This window comes from Natator depressus, chromosome 9 (genome assembly GCF_965152275.1).
Source record: "Natator depressus isolate rNatDep1 chromosome 9, rNatDep2.hap1, whole genome shotgun sequence".
Classification (NCBI taxonomy): Eukaryota; Metazoa; Chordata; order Testudines; family Cheloniidae; genus Natator; species Natator depressus.
Genome location: NC_134242.1, coordinates 23,803,502 through 23,815,696, shown reverse-complemented (window position 1 = coordinate 23,815,696; position 12,195 = coordinate 23,803,502). Strand labels below are relative to the sequence as shown.

General features: G+C 43.6%; 1 long non-coding RNA gene across 1 annotated transcript; it reads right to left on the bottom strand.

Annotated features, from left to right (window-relative positions):
• Window positions 1-2,825: 2,825 nt before the first annotated feature.
• Window positions 2,826-8,581, bottom strand: LOC141993399 (uncharacterized). Its single transcript, XR_012640843.1, has 3 exons — window positions 8,505-8,581; window positions 7,314-7,453; window positions 2,826-2,876 (listed from the first exon to the last, which is right to left on the bottom strand). It is a non-coding gene; the product is annotated as an uncharacterized LOC141993399 (long non-coding RNA).
• Between the last annotated feature and the right edge of the window lie 3,614 nt (window positions 8,582-12,195).

Sequence of the window (12,195 nt, the reverse complement as noted above, 5' to 3'; positions counted from 1 at the left end):
AATAGTTTTACTTTGTGTAATGACCCATCCACTCCCAGTCTCTATTCAAGCCTAAGTTAATCGTATCCAGTTTGCAAATTAATTCCAATTCAGCAGTCTCTCCTTGGAGTCTGTTTTTGAAGTTTTTTTGTTGAAGTATTGGCACTTTTAGGTCTGTAATCAAGTGACCAGAGAGACTGAAGTGTTCTCCAACTGGTTTTTGAATGTTACAATTCTTGGACAGGCCCAACAAAGAAAATAACAGAATGCCACTAGCCATCACCTTCAGTCCCCAACTAAAACCTCTCCAACGCATCATCAAGGATCTACAACCTATCCTGAAGGATGACCCGTCACTCTCACAGATCTTGGGAGAAAGGCCAGTCCTTGCTTACAGACAGCCCCCCAACCTGAAGCAAATACTCACCAGCAACCACACACCACACAACAGAACCACTAACCAAAGAACCTATCCTTGCAAGAAAGCCCATTGCCAACTGTGTCCACATATCTATTCAGGGGATACCATCATAGGGCCTAATCACATCAGCCACAATATCAGAGGCTCGTTCACCTGCACATCTACCAATGTGATATATGCCATCATGTGCCAGCAATGCCCCTCTGCCATGTACATTGATCAAACTGGACAGTCTCTACGTAAAAGAATAAATGGACACAAATCAGATGTCAAGAATTATAACATTCAAAAACCAGTTGGAGAACACTTCAATCTCTCTGGTCACTCGATTACAGACCTAAAAGTGGCATTACTTCAACAAAAAAACTTCAAAAACAGACTCCAGCCAGAGACTGCTGAATTGGAATTAATTTGCAAACTGGATACAATTAACTTAGGCTTGAATACAGACTGGGAGTGGATGGGTCATTACACAAAGTAAAACTATTTCCCCATGTTTATCCCCCCCCCCCCCCCCCACCTCTCACTGTTCCTCAGAGGTTCTTGTCAACTGCTGGAAATGGCCCGCCTTGATTATCACTACAAAAGGGTTCCCCCCCACTCCAACCCCGCTCTCCTGCTGGTAATAGCTCATCTTAAGTGATCACTCTGGTTGCAGTGTGTCTGGTAACACACATTGTTTCATGTTCTCTATGCATATAAATCTCCCCACTGTATTTTCCACTGAATGCATCCGATGAAGTGAGCTGTAGCTCACGAAAGCTTATGCTCAAATAAATGTTAGTCTCTAAGGTGCCACAAGTACTCCTTTTCTTTTTGCGAATACAGACTAACACGGCTGCTACTCTGAAACCTATACATTAAATGTGGTACCTTGTAACGTGGGATAAGCAGCAACCCGTTCATACCTGCTCAGTCATTTGGGAACAAATGGGGGGCACAGACAGAGCTGGGATGCTGTAGTAATGATGCTACGCACCTACTGGTAAAGCCTGGAGGAGGTTTATAGTCCAGCACCCTTGGTAAAAATAATGCATTAGGAATCGAGAAGGTCAGAACGAGACTCATGCTTCATATATGCCGTAATTTCCTACAGAATGCTGCTGCATAATTTGTGTGATCTCTGTTCCAAACCTATTTATTTGTAATGGTTCTAGAAAAATATTATTGGGTGAAACTGATATTTTGAAATGATGGTCCTCCTTTACATTCAGGAGGCCCCAACTTTTACGATAAGACCAAGCCTCGTCCAAATGATAGTGCCATCATAATAAGCACAGACAATATATTAAAGTTAGGATTCTGTCAGTATTTTAATTACAGCCTTTTTGTAGGGAGGGAGTAGGGGAAAAATAAAATTAGCTCATGTATGAATTAAAACAATCCTTTCTAAAATCCACTGTTTGAAAAATAATATGTATAGCTATTTTTTATTAATAAAAATACCAACTTTACCAAATTTGCTAAATGCTGTATAAGTACTGAGCTCTGAATCATAGATTCAGAATTTATTAAGATGCTTACCCTAGGGCTTGTGGATTTTTATGTCATCTTCTCATCTTTGTGGGGAAACGTCTCCTCTCTCTCTCTTCCCCAGTATTCCAGTTCCTCAAAATAGCCATAACAAATCCCCATAAATCATAAACACAGAAGAGTCTTGAGGACTGGCCAGGATGAACAACAGTATAGATGATATTTATCCTGTTCCTCTCTGTCTGATACAGGGTTGATCTCAGAACTGGAGAAGAATTATGGTCCTCTTGGCAGTCTTCATTGAGTTATTTAAGTCTTATCCTATTCACTAATATCCAAACAATAAATACTTAACTATAATCCACAGCAGTGTTTTATGGCAGAGTCTCCTAATCCAAATTCATTCCTTTTGTGTTGTCAGCATTTCTATATTTATTTTAACCTCTCTAATTTAGATTTATTGGACAAAACTCATCCTAGTGAAATCTGTGGAGTTACAGCAGGGGTGAATTTGACCTCATCGCACTACCATTCCCATTTTTCATTTTTGTGTAGGGGCTTTTGAGGGGCAGCCCATGTATTTGACAGCTCTTGCAAATTAGCAGAGGGGGCTGAACCTCACTGAGTGTTGTGCCTGACAGGGGGTGGCGGCAGTGTTAGTAGCTGCCCACTCTTCTTGTAAAGGTCATTAAACAACCTCCTCAAAAATGGTAACAGTCCTTTTGCCATCTGTGAGGCCCCACTGGCTGAAGTATTTTGTCATGCCTCTTTTCCCATCAGCCTTCCCAAGCTAGGGGCTGGGCTCCAGGATAAAGCTGCCAAACTTCAAGTGAACCTGCTGCTCCCAACATTCTATGCTCCTGATTGGGGCTTACCTCTGCCAGTCCAGTATAGTCATGGAGCAGGACTCTCACAAATCCCCATTCACAGCCCACTCTTCTTTCAAGCTTCTCTTCTCTAATGCAGTCGTATAACCAGTCACAATTTTGGTACTACTGTCAGCCTGTGGGGCAGGAAAGCTGTCGTTACTGTGCAATGAGACTGAGGCAGACCTGCCTCATGGAGAAGGAAAGTATTAAAAGCCACATACAAACCTGCCTGCTAGCTGAAGGGAACATTCACATCACACCCACATATAATCTGACCTGATCACTTTTAAGGTGGGAAAGGAACACCCAGACCTTCCTAATTACTTTCTTGGGTTGGTAGGAAACACTTACACGCACATAAAGACCTGCCAGCTCACTCTGCTAGAAAGGAAGGAAACTCACAACAATACACAGTCCTGCCTGTTCGCTCTCATGATGGGGGAGAGGAAACTATCACATCCACAGCTACATACAGGCCTGTCATAGTGGAGAGTGAGCTCATAATAATAACTTGAATTTATTACAGAAATTTTCATCCTAAAGCGAGCTGTAAACTATCATTTGTAAATTTTTCAGAATTGGGGATTTTGGTGTAAAGTCTTTGTTTTTAATAGCACAAGCTTGCAAAACTCAAGACTTTAATGGAGAAGTAAAAGATACATTTTAATCCCAGAGACCCAATTGACTCTCATATAAATATTCATTTAATTCTGGTGAACAGGACTAGTTAAACACATATTTAAACATTTAAAACATTGCTATTCAACTAATTAAATAAGCATTTGTAGCATGAATGGACTAGAATATTCTTACAGAAAATGGTCTCCTGCTGCAACATATATGTAGCACTAAAGCAAAGAGATTTATTTTTAAAGCAAGAAAACATCAGTAATATAACAGTGTATGTTACGACTTTATTTCTTCTATACTAGGTGACTGATATAGGTGTAAACAGTTTACTGATGGATGTTGGTTCAGTAGAGTGACAGTTGCTCAGTGCACAAACATTCATCTGCTGTATTCTGGCTGGCTTAGAAACCTATCAGGTGCTTCAGCCAATAAGATGCCAACTTACTCATAAAGCCTTTAAAAACCACTGTATTTGTATGATTAAACTGGTTTTGGCTAAATCTAATAAGCTCAGCTATCCAGTAATGTGACTGATCATCACAGGTTCCATTTGGTATACTTCAGTGATTGACTGCAGCAATTTAAATGTAGAGGTCATTAGAATATCTTCTAGTTTATAAATGTACATCCATATTTTTCTCTGGTGAAAGCTCTGAATCATTCTAGTGGCTTATGGTAAAGGTCCCTCAGAGAGGGAAAACTTATGGGATGTAACAACACAGAGGACATGCAAAGAGTGGTCCTGGATAAACAGGGATGGTAGAGCTTTGTTTGTACCGTATAACATCTGAGAGCGTGGGAAGGATTTGGATTCAGATAGTAAAGGACTCTTTAAAAAAAACAACCCGATTTCCCCCCTACACACACCCTCCCAACACTTGGATTGAATTATACAGTACAAGATAAATTTTACAGCTGAACTGTAGTTCTTTTCATCCCTATACCAACCAACCAACCGACCAAAAATACCCTTTAATGAAAATAGTGACCATCTTAACATTGGTCCACATATTGTAACTACAATATAATTATTTGTTTGTGCTGGTCCTATTCTGTGTTTTTCTTGGTTTTGTTTTTAAATTGGAGGCCTTCTGGATTTAAATGTAGTTTCATCATTGGAATAACAGAGACTTGGTGGGATAACTCACATGACTGGAGTACTATCATGGGTGGATATAAACTGTTCAGGAAGGACAGGCAGAGCAGAAAAGGTGGGGCAGTTGCATTGTATGTAAGAGAGCAGTATGACTGCTCAGAGCTCCGGTATGAAACTGCAGAAAAACCTGAGAGTCTCTGGATTAAGTTTAGAAACGTGAGCAACAAGGGTGATGTCGTGGTGGGAATCTGCCATAGACCACTGGACCAGGGCGATGAGGTGGACGAGGCTTTCTTCCGGCAACTAACGGAAGTTACTAGATCGCAGGCCCTGGTACTCATGGGAGACTTCAGTCACCTTGATATCTGCTGGGAGAGCAATACAGTGGTGCACAGACAATCCAGGAAGTTTTTGGAAAGTGTAGGGGACAATTTCCTGCTGCAAGTGCTTGAGGAACCAACTAGGGGCAGAGCTCTTCTTGACCTGCTGCTCACAAACCGGGAAGAATTAGTAGGGGAAGCAAAAGTGGTTGGGAACCTGGGAGGCAGTGACCATGACATGGTTTGAGTTCAGGATCCTGGCACAAGGAAGAAAGGAGAGCAGCAGAATACGGACCCTGGACTTCAGAAAAGCAGACTTTCACTCCCTCAGGGAACTAATGAGCAGAATCCCCTGGGAGAATAACATGAGGGGGGAAAGGAGTCCAGGAGAGCTGGCTGTATTTTAAAGAATCCTTATTGAGGTTACAAGGACAAACCATCCCGATGTGTAGAAAGAATAGTAAATATGGCAGGTGACCAACTTGGCTTAACAGTGAAATCCTTGCTGATCTTAAACACAAAAAAGAAGCTTACAAGAAGTGGAAGATTGGACAAATGACCAGGGAAGAGTATAAAAATATTGCTCAGGCATGCAGGAGTGAAATCAGGAAGGCCAAATCACATTTGGAGTTGCAGCTAGCAAGAGATGTCAAGAGTAACAAGAAGGGTTTCTTCAGGTATGTTAGCAACAAGAAGGAAGTCAAGGAAAGTGTGGGCCCCTTACTGAATGAGGGAGGCAAACTAGTGACAGAGGATGTGGAAAAAGCTAATGTACTCATTGCTTTTTTTGCCTCTGTCTTCACAAACAAGTTCAGCTCCCAGACTACTGCACTGGACAGCACAGCATGGGGAGGAGGTGACCAGCCCTCTGTGGAGAGAGAAGTGATTCAGGACTATTTAGAAAAGCTCGACAAGCACAAGACCGTGGGGCCAGATGCGCTGCATCCGAGAGTGCTAAAAGAGTTGGCAGATGTGACTGCAGAGCCATTGGCCATTATCTTTGAAAACTCATGGTGATCGGGGGAGGTCCTGGACGACTGGAAAAAGGCTAATCTTTAAAAAAGGGAAGAAGGAGGATCCGGGGAACTACAGGCCAGTCAGCCTCACCTCAGTCCCTGGAAAAATCATGGAGTAGGTCCTCAAGGAATCAATTTTGAAGCACTTAGAGGAGAGGAAAGTGATCAGGAACAGTCAGCATGGATTCACCAAGGGCAAGTCATGCCTGACTAATCTAATTGCCTTCTACGACAAGATAACTGGCTCTGTGGATGAGGGGAAAGCAGTGGACGTGTTATTCCTTGACTTTAGCAAAGCTTTTGACACGGTCTCCCAGAGTATTCTTGCCAGCAAGTTAAAGAAGTATGGGCTGGATGAATGGACTATAAGGTGGATAGAAAGCTGGCTAGATTGTCTGGCTCAACGGGTAGTGATCAATGGCTCCATGTCTAGTTGGCAGCCGGTATCAAGTGGAGTGCCCCAAGGGTTGGTCCTGGGGCCCGTTTTGTTCAATATCTTCATTAATGATCTGGAGGATGGTGTGGACTGCACCCTCAGCAAGTTTGCAGATGACACTAAACTGGGATGAGAGATAGATACGCTGGAGGGTAGGGATAGGATACAGAGGGACCTAGACAAATTGGAGGATTGGGCCAAAAGAAATCTGATGAGGTTCAACAAGGACAAGCGCAGAGTCCTGCACGTAGGACGGAAGAATCCCATGCACCGCTACAGACTAGGGACCGAATGCCTCAGCAGCAGTTCTGCAGAAAAGGACCTAGGGGTTACAGTGGACGAGAAGCTGGATATGAGTCAACAGTGTGCCCTTGTTGCCAAGAAGGCCAATGGTATTTTGGGATGTATAAGTAGGGGCATTGCCAGCAGATCGAGGGACGTGATCGTTCCCCTCTATTCCACATTGGTGAGGTCTCATCTGGAGTACTGTGTCCAGTTTTGGGCCCCACACTACAAGAAGGATGTGGAAAAATTGGAAAACGTCCAGCGGAGGGCAACAAACATGATTAGGGGATTGGAACACATGACTAATGAGAGGCTGAGGGAACTGGGATTGTTTAGGCTGCGGAAGAGAAGAATGAGGGGGGATTTGATAGCTGCTTTCAACTACCTGAAAGGGGGATCCCAAAGAGGATGGAGCTAGACTGTTCTCAGTGGCAGCAGATGACAGAACGAGGAGTAATGGTCTCAAGTTGCAGTGGGGGAGGTTTAGGTTGGATATTAGAAAAAACTTTTTCACTAGGAGGGTGGTGAAGCACTGGAATGCGTTACCTAGGGAGGAGGTGGAATCTCCTTCCTTTGAAGTTTTTAAGGTCAGGCTTGAGAAAGCCCTGGCTGGGATGATTTAGTTGGGGATTGGTCCTGCTTTGAGCAGGGGGTTGGACTAGATGACCTCCTGAGGTCCCTTCCAACCCTGATATTCTATGATTCTATGAAAAGAGTAACAATTCAACCAAAAATAAACTTCCAAGAATTATTAATAAATAAGTAGCCTTGAAAAAGAGATCACATACCATCAGTGAATATTCTGTTCCCTCCTTATAAGCAATTGAGTAGTGCCTTCCTCTGCAAGTAGCCACATTGAAATAAATGGAACTGCTCAAACAGTGACGTACTACTCAGCATGGGAGAGCGTAACTAAATCTGGACCCATCTGTGCAAATAGCAGGAGACAGAACACAATTCTCTGTTTTTAACTGCTATGATGAGAGGGAAACTATGGAGGAAAATGCAAAGGAAGGTAAATTCTGAAATTTGACCTACTTTTTTGACTTACCTATTTTTGGGAAGGCTTTATCATTTTTTAAATGGCCAGAAAGCCAAGGAAAGAAGAGTTTTCTTATATTTGTAATGTTATTTGGTGGTACCTGAACTCTTTTTAGGGCAGGATTTGTGATGACTTCCAGCTTGCTAGAAGGAAGCAATCCTAGGGCCATTACATTGATTCCAAGAGCCAGGTGGGATAAACCTGAGCTTTGCAATGTAAATCTTTCTAGGTATGACTATTGATCTCCTAAAGACTGCTGAGGGGGTTGCATTACTGTTTGATAAATCGCTTCAGAAGAGAGATTTTTTGAGATGAGTCCTTATTACAATGTGTCGGAAGTCATGTAGTTACATTTCTGTGTATTGGGCTGACTACTACAGCAGGACTTCAGTGGGGCAAAATTGGCATCCTGTAAGCAGAGGTTGGCCACAGCTTGCTCTCCTTTCCCTGGAGGCAATTTATTCAGTTTCCTCCACCACTCATTCACATTTATAGTGTTTATTCCTGAGATAAAGGCTGCAAATGGAATGCACACCATTCTATTCATGACATATTTTCATTACCTTTCCTTCATCTCATGGGGCCCACCGAATGGCATGGAACATACACTTATGAGCATGCAGGGACATGTACAAAATTATCCCATGTGCTCACTCTGACATGCGTGTGAAGGAAAGCATGCTCATCATGAGCATGCACTGATGTAATAAAATCATTCCCCCATGCACTTGCGCTGTCACGCGTGATGGGAAGCATGCTCACAAGCCCCTGCTGACATGTATATCAAAGCCCTCCAAGAGCTTTCACTGACACGTATGAGGGAACTGCATGCGCTGACACACGTGCTAGAAAACATGCTTAGAAACATCCACAGACGTGTGAATGAAATCATTCCCCATGCGCTCACACTGACACATGTGCGGTGCGATGCACTCACGCGGACACTTGTGAATGATATCTTCTCCCACGTGCTTGCACTGACACGCACGCTCAGGAGCGAGCGAGCACTGGCACGTGTGACCAGACGCGCAACCACCCATGACCCTGCCAACAGCCGCCGCCAGCCGGCGCCGCCTGGCGCACGCGCACGCGCGCACTAACAGCTCCCCAGGCGCCGGCGGAGGGCTGGCTCCGGCTCCGAGCGCCCGCCTCCAGCAGGCCAGTCAGCAGAAAACCGCCCACCCTGCCTTCCCGTCACGCAGTGACGCAGATCTCGCAGCCCTTTCACATTTTAACCTGGCCGTGCGGGAAGTTCCCCTCTGGCGAGTGACTTATCGGAATGAGACCTTCTCACTCAACCTATATACCTCAGCTTCTTGCGCGACCGAGCCGGTACTAGCTTCCCCCCCTCCCGTCTTGGCAGCCGTTTGTGAGGGCGATAGCAGATCCCGCCCCTTGGGACGGATTTGAGTTCTGATTGGCTTACTCCATTTGATTGGCATTAGGCCTGTTGCTCTGTGGCCCTTGATGTTTTCCTTGCCCAGCCCGCACAGGTTTAGGCTTGGGCTCCCTGCGATAGCCTGGCCGTGGGTGGCAAGCTGCCCCTCGCACAAGTCTGTCTGCAGTGTACTGAGGTCAGCAGCCCTGGGGTACTGGCTGTGTAGCCGGGCCTTCGGTCCCCTTGCCCCCTAACCAGCAGCAGGCACAGGGGATGAAGCTGGGGTGACCGTGTTGGACCCAGGCAGATACCTCCCATCCCCCATGGAGGGTCTCCCATTGCCACAGTGCAGGGGGGTTCCAGCAGTGGAGGTCTCTCCTTCCCCTCACTGCAGGACAAAGACTAGCCTGAGTCATGCACAGCTTGACTGGGGCATGGATGGGGTCAGCAAAAATGCAGGGGGTGGCCTGTGAGCAGATCTTGTCTGAACCTGGGTGGGGACAGAGCCCCTACAGGGTGGCTCCTCCTGGACCCACCACCAGAGTGAGTAATGAAGGATGATAGGAGACTGCCACCAAAGACTTCTTCCTCTCACTGCACAGAAACAGGCAGAGGAGATTGGACTGGTGTATGAGTTGCAGAGTTTGTCTGGATCATACAGGCCTTCACGAATATGGGGAGCTCTATCTCTCTGGTCCATTGCCTGATAAGGAGGAGAAGGAGGTGGTGAACAGGGCTGGATTAACCTTTTGTGGGCCTGGTGCCAGATCAGCACTCCAGTGATCAATGCACTGGAGGTCAATTTAGCGGGTTTAATGAAGACCCACCAGATTGACTGCAGATCGCTCTCTCTGGTCGACCCCGATACTCCACCCTGAAGGAGAAGAGTAAAGTAAGTTGAAGGGAGACACCGCAGTAAGTCGACCTAAGCTACATCGACTCCAGTGGCACTATTCACATAGCTGGAGTTTCGTAACTTAGGTTGACTTACCGCAGTAGTGTAGACATAGGCTGTATCCTAGTATGTCACATGTGGACATTGAATGATGCCTAAAAACTAAGCCTAACAAGCTGTATACTTACAATACTGAAAGCTTCTCCGTGTGTTCTCAGTAAAAGTAAGTCAGTCACTAGCTGTTTCATTCTATTTTGCCTTAACAAACAGATCTGATCCAGCTTCCTTCAGACACTTTGTTTTGATCTTTCTCTGCAGCAAAAGGAAACGGTGTCTTTCCAGGCCCCTCTGTGATGTTGATATCAGGCCTGTACCAAGAAAACATTAGAAGTTCCAGCCTGACCCCTGAAGGCAGAATGATGTGATGGACTCATCTATAGCTTTGATATGGACTGAGGCTCCATGTTACAGCAGCAGGTGCTCTGATACCCCAGAACCACTTTCTTCTCTTGGGAACTATTATCTCATGTACGTCCTTCTAACAGCAGCTGCAGAATTTGGAAAACAGTGTGAGGAGAGAGAATGAACAAATTTACCAGGTGTTTCCCTTACATACAAATAAGCAGCTTCTACAGAAATACTTCATTTGCTGTGGGTAGCAAGCAAAGCTTTCAGTACTTAATCCATTTGTGAAGTAGTATTAATAGACCTAGCTGATCAATACTGAAAGAGTAAGTAGTCAGTTCAGCAGTCACAGGACTGGCTATATCTCAGGCCCTGTGTACATATAAAAGTTGCATCAGTTTAAATAAACAGGCAAGGAATAGATGTAAGCTAAATTGATATAAGGTACTCTTGTCTTAAACTGATTGAAGAATGTTCATACAAGAGGGCTTTACTGAGGTAACTAAATTAGCATGGAGTAGATGCTCTCAAATGAGGTGGCTGCTGCTCCTGGCTCATTTTGTGTAGACATGGCCTCAGCCTTGCAAAATTTTACTCATCTACTAGTCCAGGGTAGTATTTTTTGTATTACATTTTATTAAACAGAATTGTTGATAGTACCAGCTATTTTCTTAAGTATTAAAAGAGAGGGTTACAGACATACAAGATAAGAGAATACTGCAGAGTGGAAGCAGTATAAGTCAGGAGTCAAAGTACATGTTGATTCGGGGAGTAAATCATTGTTAAGTTTTTCATTGCAAGAATGATAATGATGGTGGGAGACTAGATTTTGTGCCCGGGCTGGCCAATTTTCATGAAGATTTTTCAAGTCTGGTCTATTTTAGAAATGCTGAAAAAAATGAAGAGATGTATTTTATTAATTTCTTGTTTCATTCTCTGAAGAAGGTGAAAGAATCAGTCTGGAGGAAAGGAAAGGTGCTCTTTACTTTTCATTACAAATACTCCACAAGAAATTCACCTACACACATCTGCCAACATTTGAGGGGGAAACCTGGCCCCATTGGAATCAATGGCAAAATTCCCATTGCCTTCACTAGGGCCAGGATTTCACCTTTTTTTTGTACTGATCAATAGGGGTATCTGGGAATAATAAATGCGACAACTACAAGGTAATGTGCTATATAAATAATAATGTTTGCTGAGGGCATCAGCTAATTAATTAGGAACACACTTTAATCCCAATTTAAATATCTGGCAGGGACAAAATGAGAAAATGTTGTGCTAATAATTGGGGCTGTTGATCCTACTTAGGATGCAGTGTTGTTGTAACTAGAGACAGTTGGCACACATACGGTATACTTAGTGGTAACATGAAATAAATGTGATATTGTAACCATCATTATCCACAAATTAATGAAGTATAAACACTATCATCATAATTGAAAAATAGTTATGTGTATGTATACGAAAGCCGTGTCTATTTTCTGAAAAAGAACACTGTACTCCTGAACTTTGCGTTATAAATGATTGCATGCCATCTAGTGGGATGATCTGGATTTGCACAATAATCCTAACAAATGTCATTGATTAGTGATTGACATGTAGCAAAATCAAGATGTTGAGAACAAATTAGAGTGAGGAAAAAAGAAAGGAGTACTTGTGGCACCTTAGAGACTAACAAATTTATTTGAGCATAAGCTTTCGTGAGCTACAGCTCACTTCATCGGATGCATTCAATGGAAAAGAGTGAGGAAAGTGACAGCCAGGGTGCCTTCGTTTGCATATGTGGCCATGTGATAACTTCTAAACATGCAGGAGAAGTTGTCAATACACTCTCATGCAGTACCATTTCTTTATACAAACAGTGTGCTCATTGCCAATTTATTTTCTTATTAACTATTCATTTTTATATGAGTCTATTTTTAATTATTAATATGTAACAATTGTTTT